At 34.7% G+C, this 23,376-nt stretch overlaps 1 long non-coding RNA gene across 8 annotated transcripts in view; it reads right to left on the reverse strand.

Annotated features, from left to right (window-relative positions):
• The window catches only part of LOC147378299 (uncharacterized), a 677,507-nt gene that overhangs the window by 76,800 nt on the left and 577,331 nt on the right, over positions 1-23,376 (reverse strand). Inside the window, exon 7 of one of the 8 annotated variants that reach the window (XR_015145809.1) lies at positions 7,982-8,770. The exons of the other annotated variants lie outside the window; for them this stretch is intronic. This is a non-coding gene — a long non-coding RNA (uncharacterized LOC147378299). Of the gene's footprint in view, positions 1-7,981; positions 8,771-23,376 lie in introns of those variants that run through there. 8 annotated transcript variants of the gene reach the window in all.

Here is a 23,376-nt window from a genome sequence, read left to right on the forward strand (position 1 = left end):
TGAATAGTCACCTCTCCTTAAAAACATTTTAAAATTAATTATATCAGTTCATTCAATTAAGGGGGTGCACTGACCATTTATTTCTTTGATTTGAAAGAGGATAGGGTGAAAATAAAACACTATAATTTCTAACTATTCTTTACACAGAAAAATACACGAGTTTAGAAAATGTAAATTAATAACCTACATTTTAAACTCTACAATTAGCTCTCAGTACACTCCCTCCGCCTTAACTAGGAATGGTTTCATTGATTGTTCTCCTGGGCTGATACTGGCTGCTCCTTTTTGGTTTTTCCTGATGATGGATCTTGATTTCCTGATGGAGTGAAGCATGATGCCATGAGTACTGAATTAAGCCTTGTGTCAGACTTAGCTGTGTCCAAATCTAGTCAAAGAAAATCAGCAACATGTGAGGAAGAGTTCTAAACTGTTGCAAGTAATTTGGAAAAACAATTCATATTTCATATATCCAGATCAGTTAACTTCTTTAAAAGTGTGGTTGTACATTTTTTCCAATTATCTTGCTATTATTCAAATATTCTGGTGCTTTCTTAAGGAATATGTCCTATGCATTTTCTTAAGATGAAATTAATTCCAGAAACTCTAGTCTAAGTGAATTGTGGTAATAAGCATTATTTTTATTTATTTATTTTTAAATAAAGAGACTAATATTCCACGAGACTAAAATCTGTGAATTCTCTGCCTTATAATGCTGAGCAACTGGGGCCAAAACAGCTATATGACAGATGAAGAGAAAAAGAAAAAGTGATAAATGAGATCTAAAGATATTTACAAACGAAGTTATAGCATTTTTGTTAATCTGTACTTATACAAATATACTTAAAATATTTATATTGCAGGTTAACCCTGTCCTAACTTCGTAAAATTTGTATATCTTTAAAAAAATCATTGCTATTTCATAGGCACACCTATTAATATTTAAGAGTCAACTTGATAGGGATTTTAAATGTATATATTGTATCCAGAAGGTAAAAATAACTTAAATTCTCATGAATTAAAATAAAGCAACCTGATTAATATTTTCCCTCCTACATAGTATATGCTGCTGCTGCTGCTAAGTCGCTTCAGTCCTGTCCGACTCTGTGCGACCCCAGGGACGGCAGCCCACCAGGCTCCTCTGTCCCTGGGATTCTCCAGGCAAGAACACTGGAGTGGGTTGCCATTTCCTTCTCCAATGCATGAAAGTGAAAAGTCAAAGTGAAGTCGCTCAGTTGTGTCTGACACTTCGTGACCCCATGGACTACAGCCTACCAGGCTCCTCCGTCCATGGGATTTTCCAGGCAAGAGTACTGGAGTGGGTGCCATTGTATATACCATTTGTTTAAAATTCAGGTCAATAACTTTTTTCCTCAGAACACAATGAATCTAATTTTAAAGTACCATTTTTTACCTAACTTCTGTGAACAACTTCCAATATTACTCCTGCCCACTATAGATCCAGGGAGATTGCAAAGATACAATCCTGGGAGTATCCTTTGAATTTTTGATTAAAAAAAAAAAAGTATAATAGTTTATATATTATCTCAGCCTCTCTTATCCACTTTTCTTATAAAGCAGCAGTTGCTGGGATTATATTTATGCATTTTAAGGAAAATTAGGTACTGAAATTTTTGTTCCTTAACTCTGATAGATTGGTTTACTATCTTCAAATCTTCTTAGTGGATCCTCAATAAATACTGACCCGAAGTAAATTAAATTTCAGCACATGGAATAATGTGTTTTCAGCAAAAAAACAAAAACAAAAAACTGTAAATTTCAAGAGGGCACTGCTTATAATGAAGTACACTATGTAGTCTTAAAGCAATAAGTATAATATGGCAGATTTTCATCAAGGTATGAAGGAAACAGTGAAATTTGTTACTAAACTTTTTAAGTTCAAATCTAGGAAGATTTTAGTTCAAGGACACCAAGTCATTCAGAAACAACCCTGGACATCAGCACATACAAAATAACCCATATGTCACCCAGAAAACAGTCACAGATTTCTAATATTTTATGATCAATAGATGTTATGTTTTAACTGCATGCATGCTCAGTCCAACACTGAGATCTATGGATTATAGCCTGCCACGCTCCTCTGTCCATGGAATTTTTCAAGAAAAGAGTACTGGAGTGGGTTGCCATTTCCTTCTCCAGAGGATCTTCCTGACCCAGGGATAGAACCCATGTCTCTTGTGTCTCCTACATTGCAGGCAGATCCTTTACCACCTGGGAAGCCTTATGTTTTAATTAATTGTGTAGAATTTTCAGAATATCACTTTTTGGAAGTTTTACAGAATACAATATGCAGACCACAGACACTAGGAAAAATTATGCATTAAACAACTCTTTTCATTGCTAGAAATTTATTATGAATGAAAAATAATGTTTACCTACACCCATAAGTTTATTGGTTATTTTCCTGGTTATCTGCAAACTAATTATTATTATAACAGAGATGGCCTTCTATCCCTCAATTCTCCAAATAGCCAGAAATCTGGTCTTTGTAAGACAGAAAAATAAAACACATGGCAGACATTAGGGAGGAAGGTGAGATTCATTAAAAATGGTTATTTACAGGCATGAGTAAGTGTGCCCTAGAACTCATACCCTTGTGATTTGGGGGGTGACAGGGTCCCCCCCCCCCAAATAAATGCATTCATTTAAATTGCAAAGAAGATTAGCCTCTATCTACCTTACTCTGCCTGATAGAATTGTCTACTGCTTAGAAGAATCCATGTACGTACAACCAATATTTATTTCTGATGTGCTGAGAGATGGGGAATTACAAAACTTGTCCCAGATGAAAGCAATTTTCAAGACATTTAAACTCAGTGTTAAATTCTTTATATGTGACTGTCTATAACAACCTGAGTGTTTCATCCTGTCAACAAGGTTAAATAATTTTTTCTCTTTTTTAGCCTTTCAAGTTTTCAGTTTATTTAGTCAATAAAATGACATTTAGAAGCAGTATAAGAATTACAATAATTTTATGTAACATCATTATTAGATTTTAAATTTTATGTTAAAGTAAACTAGGTAAGAAAAATATTTATTTTCAGAATAATTGAAGTATCCCAGTAATTGTTAAAACATTTTTTTCTAAGGATATATATTAAACAAGTGAAAGTTTAGTATTCTGTGAAGAATAATAAGCTAGACATTGACCACATTAAAAATACAGTATGTTTAATATTGTCCTGGAGGTCTCTGAGCAATCCCACTGCTAGGCATACACACTGAGGAAACCAGAAGGGAAAGAGACATGTGTACCCCAATGTTCATCGCAGCACTGTTTATAATAGCCAGGACATGGAAGCAACCTAGATGCCCATCAGCAGATGAATGGATAAGAAAGCTGTGGTACATATACACAATGGAGTATTACTCAGCCATTAAAAAGAATACATTTGAATCAGTTCTAATGAGGTGGATGAAACTGGAGCCTATTATACAGAGTGAAGTAAGCCAGAAGGAAAAACATAAATACAGTATACTAACGCATATATATGGAATTTAGAAAGATGGTAACAATAACTCTGTATACGAGACAGCAAAAGAGACACTGATGTATAGAACAGTCTTATGGACTCTGTGGGAGAGGGAGAGGGTGGGAAGATTTGGGAGAATGGCATTGAAACATGTAAAATATCATGTAGGAAACGAGTTGCCAGTCCAGGTTCGATGCACGATGCTGGATGCTTGGGGCTGGTGCACTGGACGGCCCAGGTATGGGGAGGGAGGAGGGAGGAGGGTTCGGGATGGGGAACACATATATACCTGTGGCGGATTCATTTTGATATTTGGCAAAACTAATACAATTATGTAAAGTTTAAAAATAAAATAAAATTAGAAAAAAAAAAATACAGTATGATTTGTTTCAAAGAACTTTTTCTTCAGTTTACTTAATTACCTGAATATCTATAAATGTTTTTGGAGATGTGAGATTAACTGGATATATACAGACTAAAATAAAAACGTGCGCTGCTTGAAAATAAAGAAGGAAGAAGTTAACATGCCTTGTCTCTTATTTAGCAATTTATCTTGAATACTTATCTACAAGTGATGGCCAGTATCATTCATCAGTTTTTCAGCAGGTACACCAACTTCAGATTCTCAGTTTTGACAGATAAATTTATAAAACTTAAAAAAAAGAAAGAGGAGTATATGGACTTTCATTTAATAGATTAGAATTCTATGCAGCTAGTTCACATTAATTTGGAGAGAGATTCATTTGTGAAATATGTTGTCATGGGTTTTAAATGAAAAGTTTGAGGATGGAGAGTAAAGATTAAAATAGATCTCATATTTTACACTAAATGAAAGACATGTTTCCTACTTATAGGCTACTATTAATTTCCTTATTCCTGATATACCCAAGGAAACTACAGTCTAAAGGAATGTTTTAAAAACTTCTATATCCAATGCAAATGCAGTGCAGTAAGCTGAACACTCAGTGAAAGGAAAGCTCACACCCACAAATATCGCTGAAACTCCAGTTAGTCAAGGAATCAAAGAAATCAAAGCATTTATACAGATTTTATTGCAAATAAATCACTTTATCATGTACTCAAATGCAGGCATGATTTTTGATAGAGATTGTTTTTGATCCTCTGTAGGTTTTTGTAGAGTATCTCCTGCCCTCTTTAGTTCAGTTTTTATAACTACATTTAAGAAAGAGATCTAATTCTACAGCATAATTCTGACTTCAGCTTTTTGTATTGCTTGGTGAAAATAGGTCATTATTTGCCATTTCTGGCAGGAACTGTTAACAGGAAACAGGACAGGAAATGATACAATGATTCCAGAATTGTATATTTCCCCTATGCCCTGGTGTTTGGGGAATGACCCTATAGTTAACCAGGAAATTGTGTGGTGGTACTGAACCTCACTCATATTATTGAACTTTTTTGTTCCTTGATCCTCTTTACTTAAAAGAACAAATTAAAATTCTAGGACCAATAGATAAAGAAACCTTAACAAAGAAAATATTTGTCTGTTAGATTATATTAATATGTTTCTAGATTTTTGAGCAGACAATTCAAAGCCAACATTAATATCCAGTTAGCTAACAAAAATATAGCATATAAACCACCTAAATATTAAAACAACAAACTTCTAAATGCTTTAATATTTATGGAGCTTATTTTCTCATGAAAATGCAACTTTGATGCCATTTATTATTAAATACTTAGTTTTTTTTTTACAGTTAGATCTTTGCATTTAAAAACTGCTTTATAAGATGTGTGCTTTTATATGCCACAAAATGATAAATTATATTAATATGTGTCCATTGTTATTTTTTCTCAAAGATAGACAATATCTCCTAGTAGAAATATACCCAATAAAAATTACATACCTAAAACTCACACAAAAACATGGGCACAGAGGTACCTATTAATAATATAAACTTCTCCATTTAAAATTGTATGCAAATGCAGTGCCAAATAAATTACATTTAGTTTTTGTGTAAAGTTACTTTATATCTTTAAAAATAGATATTTAATTCAAGACCTCAACTAAGATAATTAATTGCTGAGCAGACTCTTTCACAGGAAGTCGGAGGTTCACAGTGTGATTTAAACCTTTTTTGTTACTCCAGTGTGGGTGGAATTAAACCCTTTAATATTTTAGAACACTTAACTATTTTATTTACACTCTTTAATCGTTAACTTCAACCTGTTTTAAATTTATGTCACTGGAGGATTGAGAATAACAAAGCTGTACAAATTTAACAATTAGTCTTACTATGTAATTGCTCAGAATAAACATCTTGATTAGTCAAATCACTATTAAATTTTAATCAATGTGAGTGGGTGTTTCTATTTTTGATTGGGGATTTCACATGGATTTCCTAAGTAATTCCATTTGTCTGTGAAGTTGAGACGTTCCTTCTCTTCATATTATGCCTAATGGATTGTATCTCAATCTTAAATAATGTACTGTTAGTGTGTAGTTAAGACATTTTTCTGTCATATGAGCTTTCTCTTTATAATGTTAATGACACAAATTTTTCTTTTCTAAATATTTATTTTCTGTTGATTTCTAAACAAGGTATATATAAAAATGTTACTAATTGTTTTAATAACATTTTCAAGAAATATAATTTAATTTCATGCAAATATTATGTGTTATTTTAGGTTAAACAATGACTTCTAAAAAAATAACTGCTAAGTATGTGGAAGATGAGCATTTATTTTTAAAGAAAATATGACATGATTTCACCCACACAAAATATAATGTCAGAAGTTAAGAGTTACTGTCTAACAATTCCTAAAATTCAGAAAACAAGTAATTTTTTGCCAGGAAGATTTACTCTATTAAACAGGCGAATGACTGTAGTTTTGTTTTTTGTTTAGTTTGTATACCTTCCTTTCAGAAACAACCAATTAATACAAAATAACATTTTTTGTGTGTGTTTAATATGCTGCAGACTTCCTTTCTATGGATTTCTCAAATGAATGCTTGTGAAGTCTTCAGGTGATTTGAGATGAATAACATTTCCCATATATTGTCTTATGCCATCATTTGAGAGCATTATCCCTGCGTTATTATCAGTGTTCAGCACTACTTCATCTCTTTTAGCATTCTCTGCTAATTCAATATAGTCTACCAGGGGATAGGTACAATGGCTTTTGGAGTAACAGGTTCTATTAGAAATGCAATCAATTCTGTGAAACAAGTTTTTTTGTTTTTTCCCCAGAAATATATTTAGTTAAAAGACTGAAATAAAATCACACACCCACAAACATTGCATTGATGAAAATGAATAAAATATTTTTCCAAAGACAGGAATCATATTTTCTAAATGTAGTCTTTGTGTTTTCTTGCCTTTTATAACCCAACCAGTTCCAAATATGGTATTACTTTGGAACATATCAGAATAAAGCACTGTTGAAATGACATTCTATTCTTTTCATGCTCAATGTACAGTTTGTGTTATACAATTTCCGTTTAGTATGTTTTCCTTAATTAAATAACTATTCTACTTTTTGAGAAGCTACAAACTGAATGTAAGTCTTCAGACAAATATACTTTTACTGTAATTTACCATAACATTTGAATGGGAACAAAAGAAATCTGTTTTTACAGTAATGATGACAAAATTATGAAATTATATTACTTACTAAAGTTATGGATAAGTTTACATGTTCCTTTGCTTTTCTTTGGATCATTAAATGGTTAATCCTAACAAGCATGGGGGAAGGAAAAGAAATTAACTAAAGTAAGGCCCTTGTGCTACAATGACACTTGCTCTATGCTCTTACAGAGAAAAAACATGATGATAAAACAGCACAAAGTGGAGTGTTATGAATTTTATTAATGACTAGGAGACAGTGTGCAAAACATCAAAGGTCTGTGGAAAAGATTAATGACCCCGTGTGAGACTGTTTAATTACCTCCAGCTAATTAGATTCTTGACCAAATTTTTAATATCTGCATTCCTTCTACAGCCTAATTGAGATTCCACATTATTTATCAATCTTTCAAAAAGCCCTTAGTGGACTGCTTTTTTAGTTTTTCCCTTTGCACTTTGACTCCATTTATGGTCAATTATTAAATAAATAGCAAAGTAACTATTCACCACAAATTGTATATGTGGAACACTTTATGCCTGTTTATTTTGACTAGGAGACTATCATTGGCATCTTTTATACATAATGAAGCACTCCAACTAATAAACTGACTAACTCCATTGTAAACAACGTGGATAATATTTTTGTTATCTGGGCTGTGCTCAGGAACTCCTCATGTGGTTTCTGTAAATTAGCCTTTGCAATAGTCAGTAATCCTTATTTCAGTTTACCTTAGCCCAGAGACCCATGGAATGTTATCACACCAACTAGACAGAACAACTCAATTTTTCTTCCTTCCTTTTTTTTTTCCTTTTTTGGTAAATTCAGATTGCCTTTTAGTGTTCAGAAAGTCTTAATTGCAGAACAGTTTGCATTAATAAATATCAAGCTGTTCCTTTTGAAATGATGGAATCCCAAATATATTTATAATATAGTATATTGCATTTTATATATAGCTACATCACATACCATCTCTGAAAGAAGCAGTTGATATAGTACCTCAATGGAAGGAAAGGGCACTATTTTGAACACCTACCAGTAACCCAGAAAATACTGATGACTTGGATTGTCTTTAACACACACTGAGTAAAGCAAGAAGTCCAAACTCAACAAAGGCCAGCTGAACTATCTTTGTATAGACAACAGCTTTGTCTGAATGATTCATAAATCTTAACTTTTAAATTCATTTATTTTTAATATAATAAATTTATTAACATGACAGAACATATATTACTCTATCATTTGTCCACTTGTAGAACCAAGGGGAGGGGGTGGAATCTATTGGGATACAAACACAGAAAATGTCAACTCAAGACACATAAATCTAAAAATGTGATTCTATTGAGGGATTTCAGGTAAATTGCATCTCGGACCATAAAACCTAGAAAACATACATTGGGCTTCACAAAGTTCAACAAATTTTCAACTATTAATAATAATCATCTTCTATGTTTTTTTAGTATTATTCTTGTGTTCCTCATTTCATCCAATATTTGTGAGCCATCGATTCATCCAACATTTATAAAGAGGACAGGGTGATTTTCACTGTTTCATGGGAGTTGTAATTTTATATCACATTTAGGCATGGCCAGAAGAGTCATTCACCTCTTTTGTTGTTGTTGTTCACATTTAGTGCTCACAAAGTCCACTGTGCCCAGTGTTTCACTTACGCATACCATTGATCATCTTTAAAACTAAAAAACAAACCAGACAAGATGATTTCTAAAGTCACTTCCACTTCTAAAATTCTATGATTTCAAAAGATTGTCTTATCACTTCAACTCAGATACTTTCTTCCAGTGTAGTACTGAGTTCACACCAAACGCCAGTCTAGAATCCCTATAAATAACTTCATGTTAGCCTGCCTATACTCATGCCTGATTCATATTTAAAGTGAAGGTGAAAGTCACTCAGTTGTGTCCAACTCTTTGCAACCCCATGGACTATACAGTCCATGGAATTCTCCAGGCTGGAATACTGGAGTGGGTAGCCTTTCCCTTCTCTAGGGAAGCCCATCTTTAAGTTAATATTAATAATAGTAAGAGGAGTACTAACTCCCTATGAAATCTCATGGAAATGAAAACCAAAGCAAAGCCTATTATGCACCCCCAGGGAGAGGGAACTCAGGAATAGTGATGAGATTTGGGGAAGTACAAGGGGGATAGAATACATGAGAGAAATAGCATGGTGACTCAGACAGTAAAGAATCTGCCTGCAGTTCAGGAGCTGCTGCTGCTGCTACTAAGTCGCTTCACTCGTGTCCGACTCTGTGCAATCCCATAGACGGCAGCCCACAGGGCTCCCCCATCCCTGGGATTCTCCAGGCAAGAACACTGGAGTGGGTTGCCATTTCCTTCTCCAGTGCATGAAAGTGAAAATGAAAGTGAAGTTGCTCAGTCGTGTCTGACCCTCAGTGACTCCATGGACTGCAGCCTTCCAGGCTCCTCCATCCATGCGATTTTCCAGGCTAGAGTACTGGAGTGGTGTGCCATTGCCTTCTCCGGCAGTTCAGGAGACCTGGGTTCAATTCCTGGATAGGGAAGATCCCCTGGAGAAAGGAATGGCTACCCGATCCAGTATTCTTGCCTGGAGAATTCCATTTACAGGGGAGCCTGGCAGGCTACAGTCCATGGGTTCTCAGTTAGACATGACTGAGCAACTAACAAGGATGATAAGATACATAACCAAAATAGTGTAAGGCAAGGCTATAAGATCTGAAATCTTCAAAAGCGCTATAAGAGCTGAAATCAGCTCCAGACCCATAAATGAACAGAGAGAAGGTCAAAAATTTACATCAGTTAAGTCTCTGAACTCCAAGACTTCCTCACCCCAAGTCATGAATACCTGGACTTAGCATAAGGACTCTATACTCTGGCAAAAGTCAAACAAGGAAAAAAAAAAAAAAATCTGTTAATGGCAATAATAGCTCTGGGAGGGACAAATCCTTCACCTTATCAGTCATTTCCACCCATAACAAAATTATATTTCCAGATTTTTTCCCCAGAGAAAGTTTCAATCACAGAGAGGCAGCATAAAGAGATTGCCACCTAGATTCAAAACATGAGAAGGGAAGCAAGAGAGAAAGTACAAGAAGCACCAATGTAAACCTTGATTTTTTCTTTATCTTAAGAAGTTTGACTAAGACAGATCCCAGGACTTCCTCACAGGAGCCTCTGGACACAGTCACAGGATAGGAAAGGAATATAAATATGCTATGCCTTAGGCAACTTCCTAAGTTTTTATCATACTAATCAGATGATCTAGTCAGGATATTCCAAAAGGTTTTAGACCAATAGAGAAACCTCAGTAGAGCACTACCTTATTAGTTAATAGAATTCATTCACCCTCTTAGTCCACACTTTAACCCATTTACTCATTGTCTTAAATAAGCATGTTGTATCATCTATGTATGTAATGCCATGTAATGGTAACTAAACATGGCTTCTGTCTTCCAGGAGTCTGCAATCTAGTACCATCTTATGTGAACAAATCTGGGGGCAGTCTATGCAAAAATGCATCCCAGAAATTTCAGAAAATCTTATTTATGTTTTTGTTACTGAGTTCACATTGAAGACTGAGGCTGAGATTCCTATACTTTTATTTATTTATTTTACATCCTATACTTTTAAAATCAAGGCAAAAGGCACCTGGCTAGCAACAAAATTCAGATTACTTGGACATGACAATGAAAATAAAGGTCCCCTTTCCTTAATCCTACACCCATCTGGAAAAAGCCTATGGAGGACTTCATAACTAAACCAGAGATCATCTAAGCTAACTTTCAGATCATTATGGGAACCCATTTTACAGCATCCTTCAAAGGCTTTCCTTCAGAGCCTTACTTCCCAAGAGTCAGGCCACTTCAAGTTACATTTTAACACATATTAGTTATAATGCTACCATTTATGCTTATTTACTCTGTGGCAATTATTTAAGCAAACACTCTAAATTTCTCCATATAATTGTTATAATTGCAAATTCTTATAATTATGTTCTCAAAAGCTGCAGGACTAATCTGGGAATAATTTTTCACTATTAGTTTTCTAGCTGCCGCACTTTTGCTCCACATTAAGTCATTCAATAAATTTTTGGAAATAACAGTAAATTTTGGTGAGGATTAGAATGAAACTCTTAGCAATAAGGCATTTCTTTTCAACCATTGAGTGCAAATTAAAAAGGGAAACAACAGTAAGACCACATAAGTATGAAATTTCAGGAAACAAGTACTCGTATACACTTCAATATAAAGTTCATATTAAGTAATTACTTAATATAAGACAAGAGTCTGAAAATTTCTATGTCCTTTGGTCCAATATTTCCCATTGGTACAATTCAATAAGAAGGAAAAAGGGATGAGGATGATGAAAGGTATTCAAACTGATATTAAAATTACGAAGATACTTATTCCTAAATAGTGCAATGGCCTATTACAAAGTTAAAAAGAATGAAAAGTTTAATAATGATGAGAAATTGTTCTAGCTATAATTTTTTTTAAGTTTTTACTTTGTATTAGGGTATAGCTGATTAACAATGTTGTGACAGTTTCAGGTGAACAGCAAAGGGACTTAGCCATGCATGTACATGTATCCATTTTCCCCCAGACTCCCCTCCCACCCAGGCGGTCACATAAAAATGAGCAAAGTTCCATGTGCTATACAGTGGGTCCATGGTGATCCATTTTAAATATAGCACTGTGTACATGTTCATCCCAAATTAGTTATAAGTAGAAAAAGATGCATATAAGTTAATAAGTAACTATGATTCAATATGTTAAAAATACACATAGAATATACTTATCTATATATTTCATTTTTAAGGGAAAAAAAAAGTTTTGAAAGGACATAGAGCCACTCCTTTACTTAAAAATAACTTGCATCTTGTTATGTGCTTTTAATTCATGGGAAAATCTGTAATTAACATTTACTAGCTCTGAAATCGGAGAAGGCAATGGCAACCCACTCCAGTACTCTTGCCTGGAAAATCCCATGGATGGAGGAGCCTGGTAGGCTGCAGTCTATGGGGTCGCTAGGAGTCAGACATGACTGAGCGACTTCACTTTCACTTTTCCCTTTCATGAATTGGAGAAGGAAATGGCAACCCACTCCAGTGTTCTTGCCTAGAGAATCCCAGGGACAGCGGAGCCTGGTGGGCTGCCGTCTATGGAGTTGCACAAAGTCGGACATGACTAAAGCAACTTAGCAGCAGCAGCGGCAGTTCTGAAATTAAAATTTAGCAATATTTATTTTTCCAGGATAAGTTTTTGTAATGTTCTGTATACATAAAATACATATTTATGAGTAGAAAAATTAAAATACATAGACATTAACTGGGAAAGATAAAAGATAAAATGTTATGGGTTTCTTTATATTTTTATATTTGCAAATTACCTAACATAACTGTATATTATTTTATAATTAAAAAAACAAAATCAATTTTAATTAGGATGAAATTATCCAAATAAACATGCCAAATAGAATTATAAATAAAAATGTAAGTTCAGGAAATAATAGACAGGAAAAACCTTCAGATAAAGCACATATCCACTATTACTTGAAATATAATGCTGACATGAAATAAGCATTTTTCTGATACTGTTATGTATTACTTTTTAAAATGTCTTATCATTAAGTTTTGTGCTACTAAAATGTCAGTCAATCAAATGTGGAAAGATGAGCTTATACATTCATGAAGCAGTCAAACAATTTTAGATCTTTCTTTTTTCAGATTTGCTAGAATTGACATCACATTGAATGTAAATTACTCATAAAATAGAAAGCATTCTATTAATTTAAACTGCTCTTGGTCATGCCTGTTCAACTTACCAACTGTTCCTATATTTTCCCTAAGATATATGTAAAAAAATAAAACGAACCCTTGCAATAGTAGATATTAAGCGACTAATGTTGTTAACATTACTAGTAAAGGATTCAAAGGAAGGTGTGTGTGTGTGTGTGAGAGTGTGTAACATTCCAGGTTTTCTGGTTGTTAGATTAACTGTTTGTTAGATTACAAGGAATGAGTCTTCAGTTCTATAATAGAAAGAACACAAAACCTTAATCAATAAACTTGATAAAATGCATGTCAGTTATTTTAGACAATTTGCCCTCCAGTTTAGATAATTGTTGCTACCTGTAGCCTAAACCATTAACCTCTCAACCTCAGTAAATGGAGATTTCCTAGCAAAAAACCACACTGCCAAAAGGAAACCACATTTCTAACAGGAGAGAGAGGGTAGTTTGTTAATCAAAAGTCTGTACCACAGTGAATTTGATAGTTAAAATTGAGTTGGCATTTTTTATTTTCTTTCAAAAAGAGCTTCTTGTAACTCCTCAATAGACTCTCCTTATCCCCAGCCATGAAAAACAGCAGTGTTTCCAACTTTTCACCTTTCAACCAATGTGTCCCTGTAGTATTCACAGTACTAATGAAAGAGATTCTTGACAATGTCACTACGGACCACCCCAGAAGTGGACTTCTGCCAATGTAAACCATTATTACAGTACTGACCGCTCATCTCTTGCTGTGCGGTCATTCAGAAACTTCCCCTGCTTCCCTATTGCTCACACAGTGTCTAAAGAGTGACATCCTCCCTTGAACCATAGACACTGAGGCCAGCTCCCTGCTACTGATTCCCTTCCAGATCGCTATGGACAACATCCACACTTTGATGCTACTGAATGGACTTTCATTCTCTTGGGGGAGGAAATCAAAGAGCATTCAAAGAAAAAACAACTTGGCGATGACAAAGAAATGTCTACAAACTGATGCAGCCTTTGCTTTGGAATTTTCCTCACATCCCAAGCTTATAACAAGCAATGAAGCTCCTTGAGCATAATTATTTAATAATAAAAACACCAAATAATGTAAAAGCTATATTTTTGCCAGTATCACATTTAACTTCTGGGGATGAAAATGACTTGGATACAAATTTAGCCTACAGTTACTGACATGAGAGTGTTTAAATGATACAAATTATGAGACATGGGGACTATTACACTCTATCAAATAATGGTGACTTGTTACACACAATTTGTGCAGAGTGCACAGGAAGTTTAGGTTGCTATAGGTTTGGAAATTGCTATGAAAGGATAAGGGATAAGCATTTGGTGTTGCTAAGGGACAATACTCCTAATCATGTTCTCCCTAAAATAACTACCAAGTATCAGATATTTTCATATACACTACCAGATATGCCAGTTTTCCCTTATAGAGTTAAAGAAAAATATACCCTCAGTCTTTAATAAAAGTGCCTTCCCCCTTTGCCAGATTGGAGAACTTAGTCTCCCATGTCCCTGTCTTACACCTTTGTCTTTTGATTTCTTGCCTTTACTAACTGATAGTACAATGCCAAGAATGAAGGGTTAGTTGTGTCCTTTACTCATTTGCCAACAGATCAACTTGGTTTAGGCTCAGCAGCAACTTATGTTTCATTTGCAGTGGATAATCACTATGGCGTTGTATGGAAAGAGTCCCTTAAGAATATATCATCAGAAAAAGAAAAATACTTTGTCCTTGTTCTCATGAAAATAAATCGTGATCTAGACAAAGATAAATTAAAAACGTAAGGAAAATAAGACGGGGTAGATGTTGATATAAATTATGAATAATTATTTCTGTCTAAATTTGGAGAAGAATTTACAGGGGAGCTGAAACCAAAAGTAGGGGTTTAATGAATAATTATCAGATTGCCAATGGAGGATTTGGAAGGTGAGTTTCAGTGTGGAAGGATGGCCAACAGCACCTATTAACGTACAAACCCATGGAGGGAAAGTCAGGCCAGCTTTAGTTGGAATTGATTCAGTGATGTTTTAGTAAATGGTTAACAACCAGTTCTTTGGAAACAAGCAAAAAATGTGATTTCAGTGAGTACAAAGTTGGGAAAAGACACACACTCTTTCCTATCATGAGCCAAGAATGAGCCAGCTCTAGCACAATACTAAAGCTGGGTAATATGGGAGCTCCCCAGTCATCTAACAGGCTTCCCCGGTGGCTCAATGGTAAAGAATCTGCCTGCCAATGCAGAAGATACAGGTTTGATCCTTGGGTCGGGAAGATCCCCTGTAGAATGAAATGGTGACCCACTCTAGCATTCTCGTCTAGGATATCCCATGGACAGAGGAGCCTCACCGGCTATAGTCCATGGGGTCACAAAGAGTCGAACAAGACTTAGCAACTAAACTACAAAGCAACAATCTTTTTTTATGCAGAAGGTATAAATATAACTGAGCATTGATATAAACAGTTAAATTTCACCAAGTAAAAAATTGTAAATTTTTAGATTTTATATGTTTTGTTTTAATTGTGTCCTTTTGGTAGGAAGGAGTCTCCTTCAATGTCAGTTTTGTCACTTTTCCTTTTACAACTTGGCTTCTCTTTAACAATATTTGTATTCTTCTCCGGACTGAAGAAAAGACAGTCAAGCTTGTTAAGATATTATGATAAGTAAGTGTCACTAGGACCTCATTGAGGTCAAAAGATTTACAACGCATGACTAAAAGGCAGTGGTTTCTGATATCTTTGCAAGGTCAAGCCTTATTTCTAGATTCAGGACTATGATTTGAAGGGTTAAGGTGTCCTGAATATTAATCCCCTGATGGCTAGAGTTATAATATATGGATAGAAATATCATAAAAAAGTAGGCTACTTTTCTGGTTTAAGCTGCAAAACATCAGTGAGTACGTTCATGTTAGAAAGAAGCAAAGTGAATAATAAAAATGTCTGCTATTATATTATTAATAGAAAAAAAATGCTAGTGAATAATGTTGGCTTATTTAAGTAAATTGCTCATCTTATTTATGCAGGAACCCCAAGCTAAGTCTTTATAGTGTCTAGCAGGTCCTATAAATGGATGCAACAGGACCATGCAAAGTATAGCAGAAGTAAAACAGAGTATCAGGGCCTGGACAGACTAGAGAAGGAGCAGCTACCACTCATGCATTGTGTCATGGAATACAGGCCCCTTTAAGAAAAACTGAGATTTCATGTAAAATTTCCTGATTCTTAAAGGTTGGCAAGTAATTCGTATTTTAAACACACTGTGTGGGCCAAACAAAACATGTCAGCAGGCAGGATTTTGCCTGTTAGCCACCAACTCGAGACCTTTGCTTTCATTCATTCTAAACAGTGCAATGTGGTTTGTATTATGTGGTATTGGCAGGCAGGTAGTATGTGGGGCTAACGTGCCTGGATTTATTTTACTTATTAATTACTTTATATCCTGCCTTGTTCCCAGATGTATTTGAGATAGTTATTTAAAAAATCATGCAATAATATGATAAAGTAATTGAGGTGAAGGGAAAAAGACTAAAATCATAAGAAGAATTCTAGGGAGAGGTAATATAAAGAAACAAAGGACATAAAGTTATTTTGTCCTTAATTTTAAAATTAAGAAAAATCAATAAAAGAAATTATGTAAGATGAGATAACAATGCTTCACTAAGCTTCATAGCACCCACAGTGAAGAGTGAAAAAACAATTTTTATAAAATTTATTTCCATGATGTGTGAGATAAACTATGCTAGATAATCAAGAGAAATGGAGCTTTACAAAGAAGTGAGGTCAGGAAAAAAAAAAAAAAATACTGCAAGGATCTTCATATTTTCCAGCAATAGAAGAACCTTTCCTCTCACACAAATGGTCTGGCCACCTCCTCTCTAGAAACTCTTAGCAGTGAAGTGACAAACTACACTAGAAACACAATATTCACACGTGATTTTTAGGGGCCCTTGTCAAAACATAATATTTCCTTCTTCTTGTTCATAGATAAGCCCTCAAAAAGGAAACATCTCCTGCCCCTATTGACAGATTCACCCATCCCAAACATTAGTAAACTTTTGGTCAAAACTTTAGTTAAAATCAGGAAATTTTTAAAATTAAATTCCATTTGATATTTATTTATATCCATATAAATTTTATATCAATATAAATCCATATTTATTATTATATTTAATATATTCACTTGATGTATTAAACACTGTCAACTATGGTGCTAGATACTTGGTAGCTTACAAAATTGAATAAAAACTTTTTAAAAAGTAGCCTGATGGGGAACACATGTATACCTGTGGTGGATTCATTTCAATATTTGGCAAAACTAATACAATATTGTAAAGTTTAAAAATAAAATAAGATTTAAAAAAAAGAAAAAAAAAGTAGCCTGCTTTTAATGGGTTTCCTATCTAACAAAGAAAACAAACCGGTTTTCAAATAATTATAAGATGCTATGCTAAGTAGTATTTAAAATATATACAAAACACAGAGGTAAGAGAAAGAAGAACAAGATTCTTTCTTAGAGCATGAGAAAAGGTTCCCATGAATATATAGAGAAAATCCCTTAATATCATTTTGAATGATGATTAAAAGATTGCACGTATCTTTGGAAAGGGGAAGTAGTCTCCTGAAGATATGCAAAAATATTTTATTTTTAGCCCAGAGAGTCTTTTCCACCAGTCTCTTTCTAAGGTGTTCACATCATTGGCAGTATCTCATTTTCAGTGATACTTACATGTCTGCATTAAACAAAGCATTCTGATCCCTTCTTTTTTCACTTCCTATGTGTGTCCATATGACTCACAACTGCTGCCCCACATTTAAGTATTCTATTAATTCCAACCAGCTACCATCCCTCTAGTATACATGTAGTTCCAACGAAACTGGAATTTTCTATTCTGATTCCCATATCCTATCCCCTATGGCTTCAAGTTCCTGGCACATGTGGCAGCCATACTCTCTGATATGCTCCAATATCTTGGAAACTTAGACCTGTTGTAACTGTCAATTCACAATTACCTTTCTGGTTGGATTTCCTGGCTGTTTTGATCAGATCCACTGACTGTCTTTTGTTCTCTTCTTACGTTTTTAATTGTTGGGCATTTTTCCCTTACCGATTATACTATTCCTTCTTTATGGTGAAACAAACTCTCTTTTAGTTCATTTAAAGGTCCCTAACTTCATGAGAGGGCTTCCTTGGTGGCTCAGCAGTAAAGAATCTGCCTACAATGCAGGAGACACCGGTTTGATCTCTCGGTTGGAAAGATTCCCTGGAGAAGGAAATAGTAACCCACTCCAGTATTCTTGCCTGGGAAATCCCATGGACAGGGGAGCCTGGTGGGCTACAGTCCATAGGGTCTCAAAAGAGTCAAACACAATTGAGTGACTACACAACAACTTCATGAGAATCCCATTACTTCTTTTCAAATCCTTTCACTTGCCCAATGTGATAGACCTTACTCGTCCTTGAGAAAAATGGCATTAGTTTTTCAGAGAACCTTATAATTTAACTAAACAACTCTGATTTTCCAAAATAGAATGGATTCCAGACACTCTGCTGTTTTAATACACCTGGTCTTCCCACTCTTACTCTGTAGTATAGATGCTACTTACGGACGAAAATGGTCTTAGGAAGAAAAGATTTTCTTAGTGCTCAATTGCATTTAGTGCTCAAATGTATTCATTGCTTTAAAATGCCCAATTGCATTTTAGCTCTATATCCTAAGACAGGGAAATTAGATTTAGCAAAAAAGTACTAGAAATACATCTGTGATTATCTACATATATTAGTTTCTCTTTACATACATACTCAAATCAATAGAGGGAAAAAAAAACATTAGAAGAGAACAGCAGACAAGTATTAGTAGACCAGATAAATAAGTAAATTCAAAGTTTAGGCAGGCCCTAATGTTCAAAAGAATAAAAAGACAATTCTAAAAGTACAAGTTTAATTCTATGATCTCCATTTTTGAGAAACCAAGGTGGTTAATACTTTAAAATTTGGTTATGTACTTTGTTCTCAATAAGAGGGACAAATCTCATAGGTAGGTGTTTTTGAACACAAAGAGACAGAACCTTCTAGGAACTGATATATATTAATTTTTGTCAGGGTCAGCGGTCTAAACTTAATGGGAGTATCTTCCTTCAAACTCAAAACTTATACAGAAGCAGCATGCTTTAATGAATGATAGTACATATTAAAGTTATTAATTTTCACATCTCCTGATTCAAATTTGTGTTCCCCCCTTATACATTGTTTCTAGCTGTCCATTAGTGCACTACAGAACTTTGTCCTGGAATAAAGTTTCCAAATAGAAAATTTCCAAAGAGGAGGAGGAAGGTTGTCAGAAATATTGGGGTCAGGGGGAGAATGGGTAATTTCTCCTACCTCAAAGGGAGAGATCAAGAGAGGAAGAATCAGGAAGTTAGGAGTTGCAAAAAAATGTAAAACTCTTAAATTATAGAGGAACAAGATTTCTCATCAAGTGTTGAATAATAGAACAGTGGAGATGTGAAAGAATTCAAACAAAACTAGGTATTCAGTATTTTTTGATAGCTATTTCACTTTTACTAAGAATTCATTTTCATGCCCTCTACAAAATCATTTATTGCTATCAATGTCAATGTGAGACATTTCCCTATGGAGCAAGAACCCAAGAGGATCATAATCTTTGAGACACCTACTCTCCATGGTCTCAGTTCCTTGATTTTCACCCTCTTGCTGAATAAGTAGAAATACCCGTGCTATTGTTCCAATAACTTCAAAAGGGGGAAGAGGAGCAGGGGGCAAAAAAAAAAAAAAAAAAGATGCTGAGTCAGAGTTAGGAGAGACATGTATGAGGGTTTTATTAACCTGAGATTTTCCATTTTTTTTAATTGGTTAAAAATAAACCCATTAATTTTTGTCTCTAAGAACATCTTTACTTAATAACAGAGTTAGCAAAACTGCACTGAGAGAAACAAAAAGAAATAAACTTGGTTTTCCTTTTACCATACAATTATTGTCCTGTTAAATGTAAATTTTATCCCTATTTGAGACATGCAATTTAAATTGTGACCAAAAATATTATAAGCATGCTGACTACTTCTAATTAAATCAGGTGACCTTATTTTAATGAAGGGAGAATTTGGAGGCAATACCAGTTGTAGTAACAAGCTGATGACTTGCTTTTCATAGTCAACATATCATTAGCATTTGGACCCTAGAAAGAGAGTAATTATTTTTTTTAATAAACTTTTAAAATTAAAGATGATGTATACATAACATAGTCCACCCCCAAGTTTCTTTCTTTCTTTAAGTGCTATTTGAAATAGACATAGACTAAACAAATTAAAATGTGCAAAAACACACCTGGCCCTTATCTGACCAACAGCTAAACCTTGGTGTAAGAACTGCATAAACTTATCAGCTGCTTCTTTTGCACAGTTAGCATTGTCTTCTGGGTTTATTTTTTAAGACTTAGGTCTGCATGGTAACCACTTAAACATTTAAGGCTTTGTTCAGCTTTATGGAATAAAATATAAATTGTTTACTAAATCAGGGTATGGAGAGAAGAGCTAAATTCTCTTACTTTTAATATTTCTCTTTGATATCTGCCCTTCTGGACAGAAAATTCAAGCAACAGTTCCCAGCAAACATATGGGAAAACCCATTGGAAATATTGTAAGGTAAATTAATAATGGCAGATGCCAGCACGTCTAGAGGTTGTTTATGCTGAAGAGTCCTGCATTCTTTATGTTTTGAAATTATTCTGTTGTAACCATTTTCAGATTCGTTTAGTTTGGCAATGTATTCTCCTCTCTAAAGGTGTCTGCATTTATTTGACTACAGAAAATATTTACTTTAGTAAAGGGCAGCTTAACCTTTGTTTAAATTCGAGGTGAGTTAAAGGTCACTGTAATTATTTGCTGTATTATTTGTGTCAGATTTGAATTACTATGAATACAGCCCATGCATTGCCCTTTATTATGAAATAAGCTAAAAGAAACTCAACTTCTGCATCCAGCCAGCATATTTTATGGAACCAATCAGTGTTGCAGAACATTTTCAAGGTTCTCTCTTGGACTGTGATTGACTGAAAGTGCTTGAGGTTAAGGTCCTTTCCCAGAGGGAGGGAAGGAGACGATTTAACATGGCAGCTCAATCCCCTCCCCCACTCCCAGCTATGTTTTTGATGGCTAGCAGCCAGAATATGGACAGAGTAGGGTTCAAGGCTATTAGTGAAAAACTGCAAGCAGTCACATTGGAAAAAATATATAGACAGGGCACTAGAAGGGTTGAACTGCTGAGCAGAGGATGATTTCAGAACAGATACACAGGAACCCTCAGTTTTCACTGAGTGAAAATTCAAAGTTAAAACACGAATATTCAGATAAGAAAAGTCAATAGGAAATATGGAGAAAATGATGGAAAAGTTTTGAACTCCAATAGGTTAAGGCATAAAAGTGTGAGCCTTCATTTTTTGTCTTTACCATTCAATTATGAGATAAAATAATATAACATAACATGGTGACCCCACCTTTAAACACACACCCACATCAACCAAAGATATTTTTGCATAATTCTGATGACAAATATCAAAGTTCAAATAGCAACTGAACTACAGTCATAGGTAGAGTTTGTTTACTCGGCAGGATGCAGAATGGGATGGAGATAGGTAGCACATTCAAAATGTGAAAAGAATGGGGTTTATACTTTCAGATTAATCACAAATTGCAAGTACAGAATATCTTTAATTTCTTCATATAAAGATAATACTACTCATTTGTTCTATGTTCTAAGACTAACCGCTGTATAGGAATACTTCCTATGTATACAGAGGAAGTGCCTATAACATGCAAACATTCAATAAATAATAGGTTGGTGCAAGCATAATTGTGGTTTCAGACCATGAGTTTTAATTAATTTTAACTAGGCTCAATCACATCTTTATTAATCAAAACAGGAACCATTACAATAAACACATTTTTGCCAACAAGAAATAAGTTGGTTATTCCAGTAGCATGAAAATCCATACTTCAGGATTCTACTAACTCTTGGAAAGCATTTTCCTACTCCTGCCAGTTGTGAAAGCATTTCCCCTGCAAAAAGTTGTTTAGATTTTGGAAGACGTGGTAGTCAGTAGGCAAGATGTCAGGTGACTATGGCAGATGAGGCAAACACTGCAGCCCAATTCATTCAAATTTAGAAGCATTGGTTGTGCAATGTGTGATGGGGCACTGTTGTGAAGAACTGGGCCCTTTCTGTTGACCAATGCCTGCTGCAGACATGCAGGTTTTGGTACATCTCATTGATTTGCTGAGCACACTTCTCAGATGTAATGGTTTTGCTTCACTAGGATTCAGAAAGCTGTAGTGATCAGACCAGCAACGGACCACCACAGTGACCATGAACTTTGGTGCAAGTTTGACTGGAGAACTGCTTTGGCGCTTCTTCTTGGCCCAACCACTGATCTGGCCATTGCCAGTTGTCATATACAATCCACTTTTCATCAAACACCACAATCTGATCAAGAAATGGTTCATTGTTGTGTAGAATAAAAAAAGATACTTCAAGAAGATGATTTTTTGATTTTTCAGTCAGCTTATGAGGCTCCTACTTATCGAGCTTTTTCACCTTTCCAGTTTTCTTCAAATGCAGAATGACCATAGTGTGGTTGTCATTGGACATGTAGTTGTAAGAGGATCAGCATGTACAATGTAAGTGTACATTAGACATGTACACTTCTCATGTAGCTGTAAAAGGATCAGCTTCAACGATTGCTTTCCATTGGTCACTGTCAACTTCTTACAGATGCGCAGGCCACTGCACTCCTCATCGTCAAGGCTCTTGTCTCCTCTGCAAAATCTCTTGAACCACCACTGAACTATAAATTCATTAATGGTTCTTGGGCCAACTGTATTGTTTATGTTGCAAGCTATCTCCACTACTTTACAACACATTTTGAAATGGAATAAGAAAAATCATTCAAATTTGCTTTTGTCTAACACAATATCCCTAGTCTAAAATGTATAAAACAAACAGCAAGTGATAAGTCATTAGCAAAAAGAAACAAAAAGTGAGAAATGTGCATTAAAATGATGTATAACATAACTACATTTATTTAAGAATGTATTCCAATATCAAAGAGCATGCAAAAACTGCAATTAATTTGCAACAACCTATAATTAGCTATTATTTATATTCACTATTATTATTATTACTTAAATACTTAGAACAGAAAACATACCTAGAGCAAACATAAACGTTTGACACAAGCTAAAGTGAAGTTGTGAAACTGAAGCCAACTTCATACCTCTATAGCAAAGGCATTCAGTATTGATAAGACATGGTGAAAAGTGTCTTTCAGGATAACCTACATAATTACAGCAGTATGGTAACAAAAAATGGAGACAATAGGGTCAGAGCAGGAAGAAAAGATGCCAAATATTCAAAAGCATCTGTAAGTGTTGGTGATGACACTGATTATCCTGCAATAGCTAGCCAGGATTTTATTTCACTTCCAGGGTAGATCCTCTGTATTCAGTTATA

Source organism: Bos grunniens, chromosome 2, assembly GCF_055505025.1.
Source record: "Bos grunniens cultivar Pamir isolate PY7600 chromosome 2, Bosgru_T2T1.0, whole genome shotgun sequence".
Classification (NCBI taxonomy): Eukaryota; Metazoa; Chordata; class Mammalia; order Artiodactyla; family Bovidae; genus Bos; species Bos grunniens.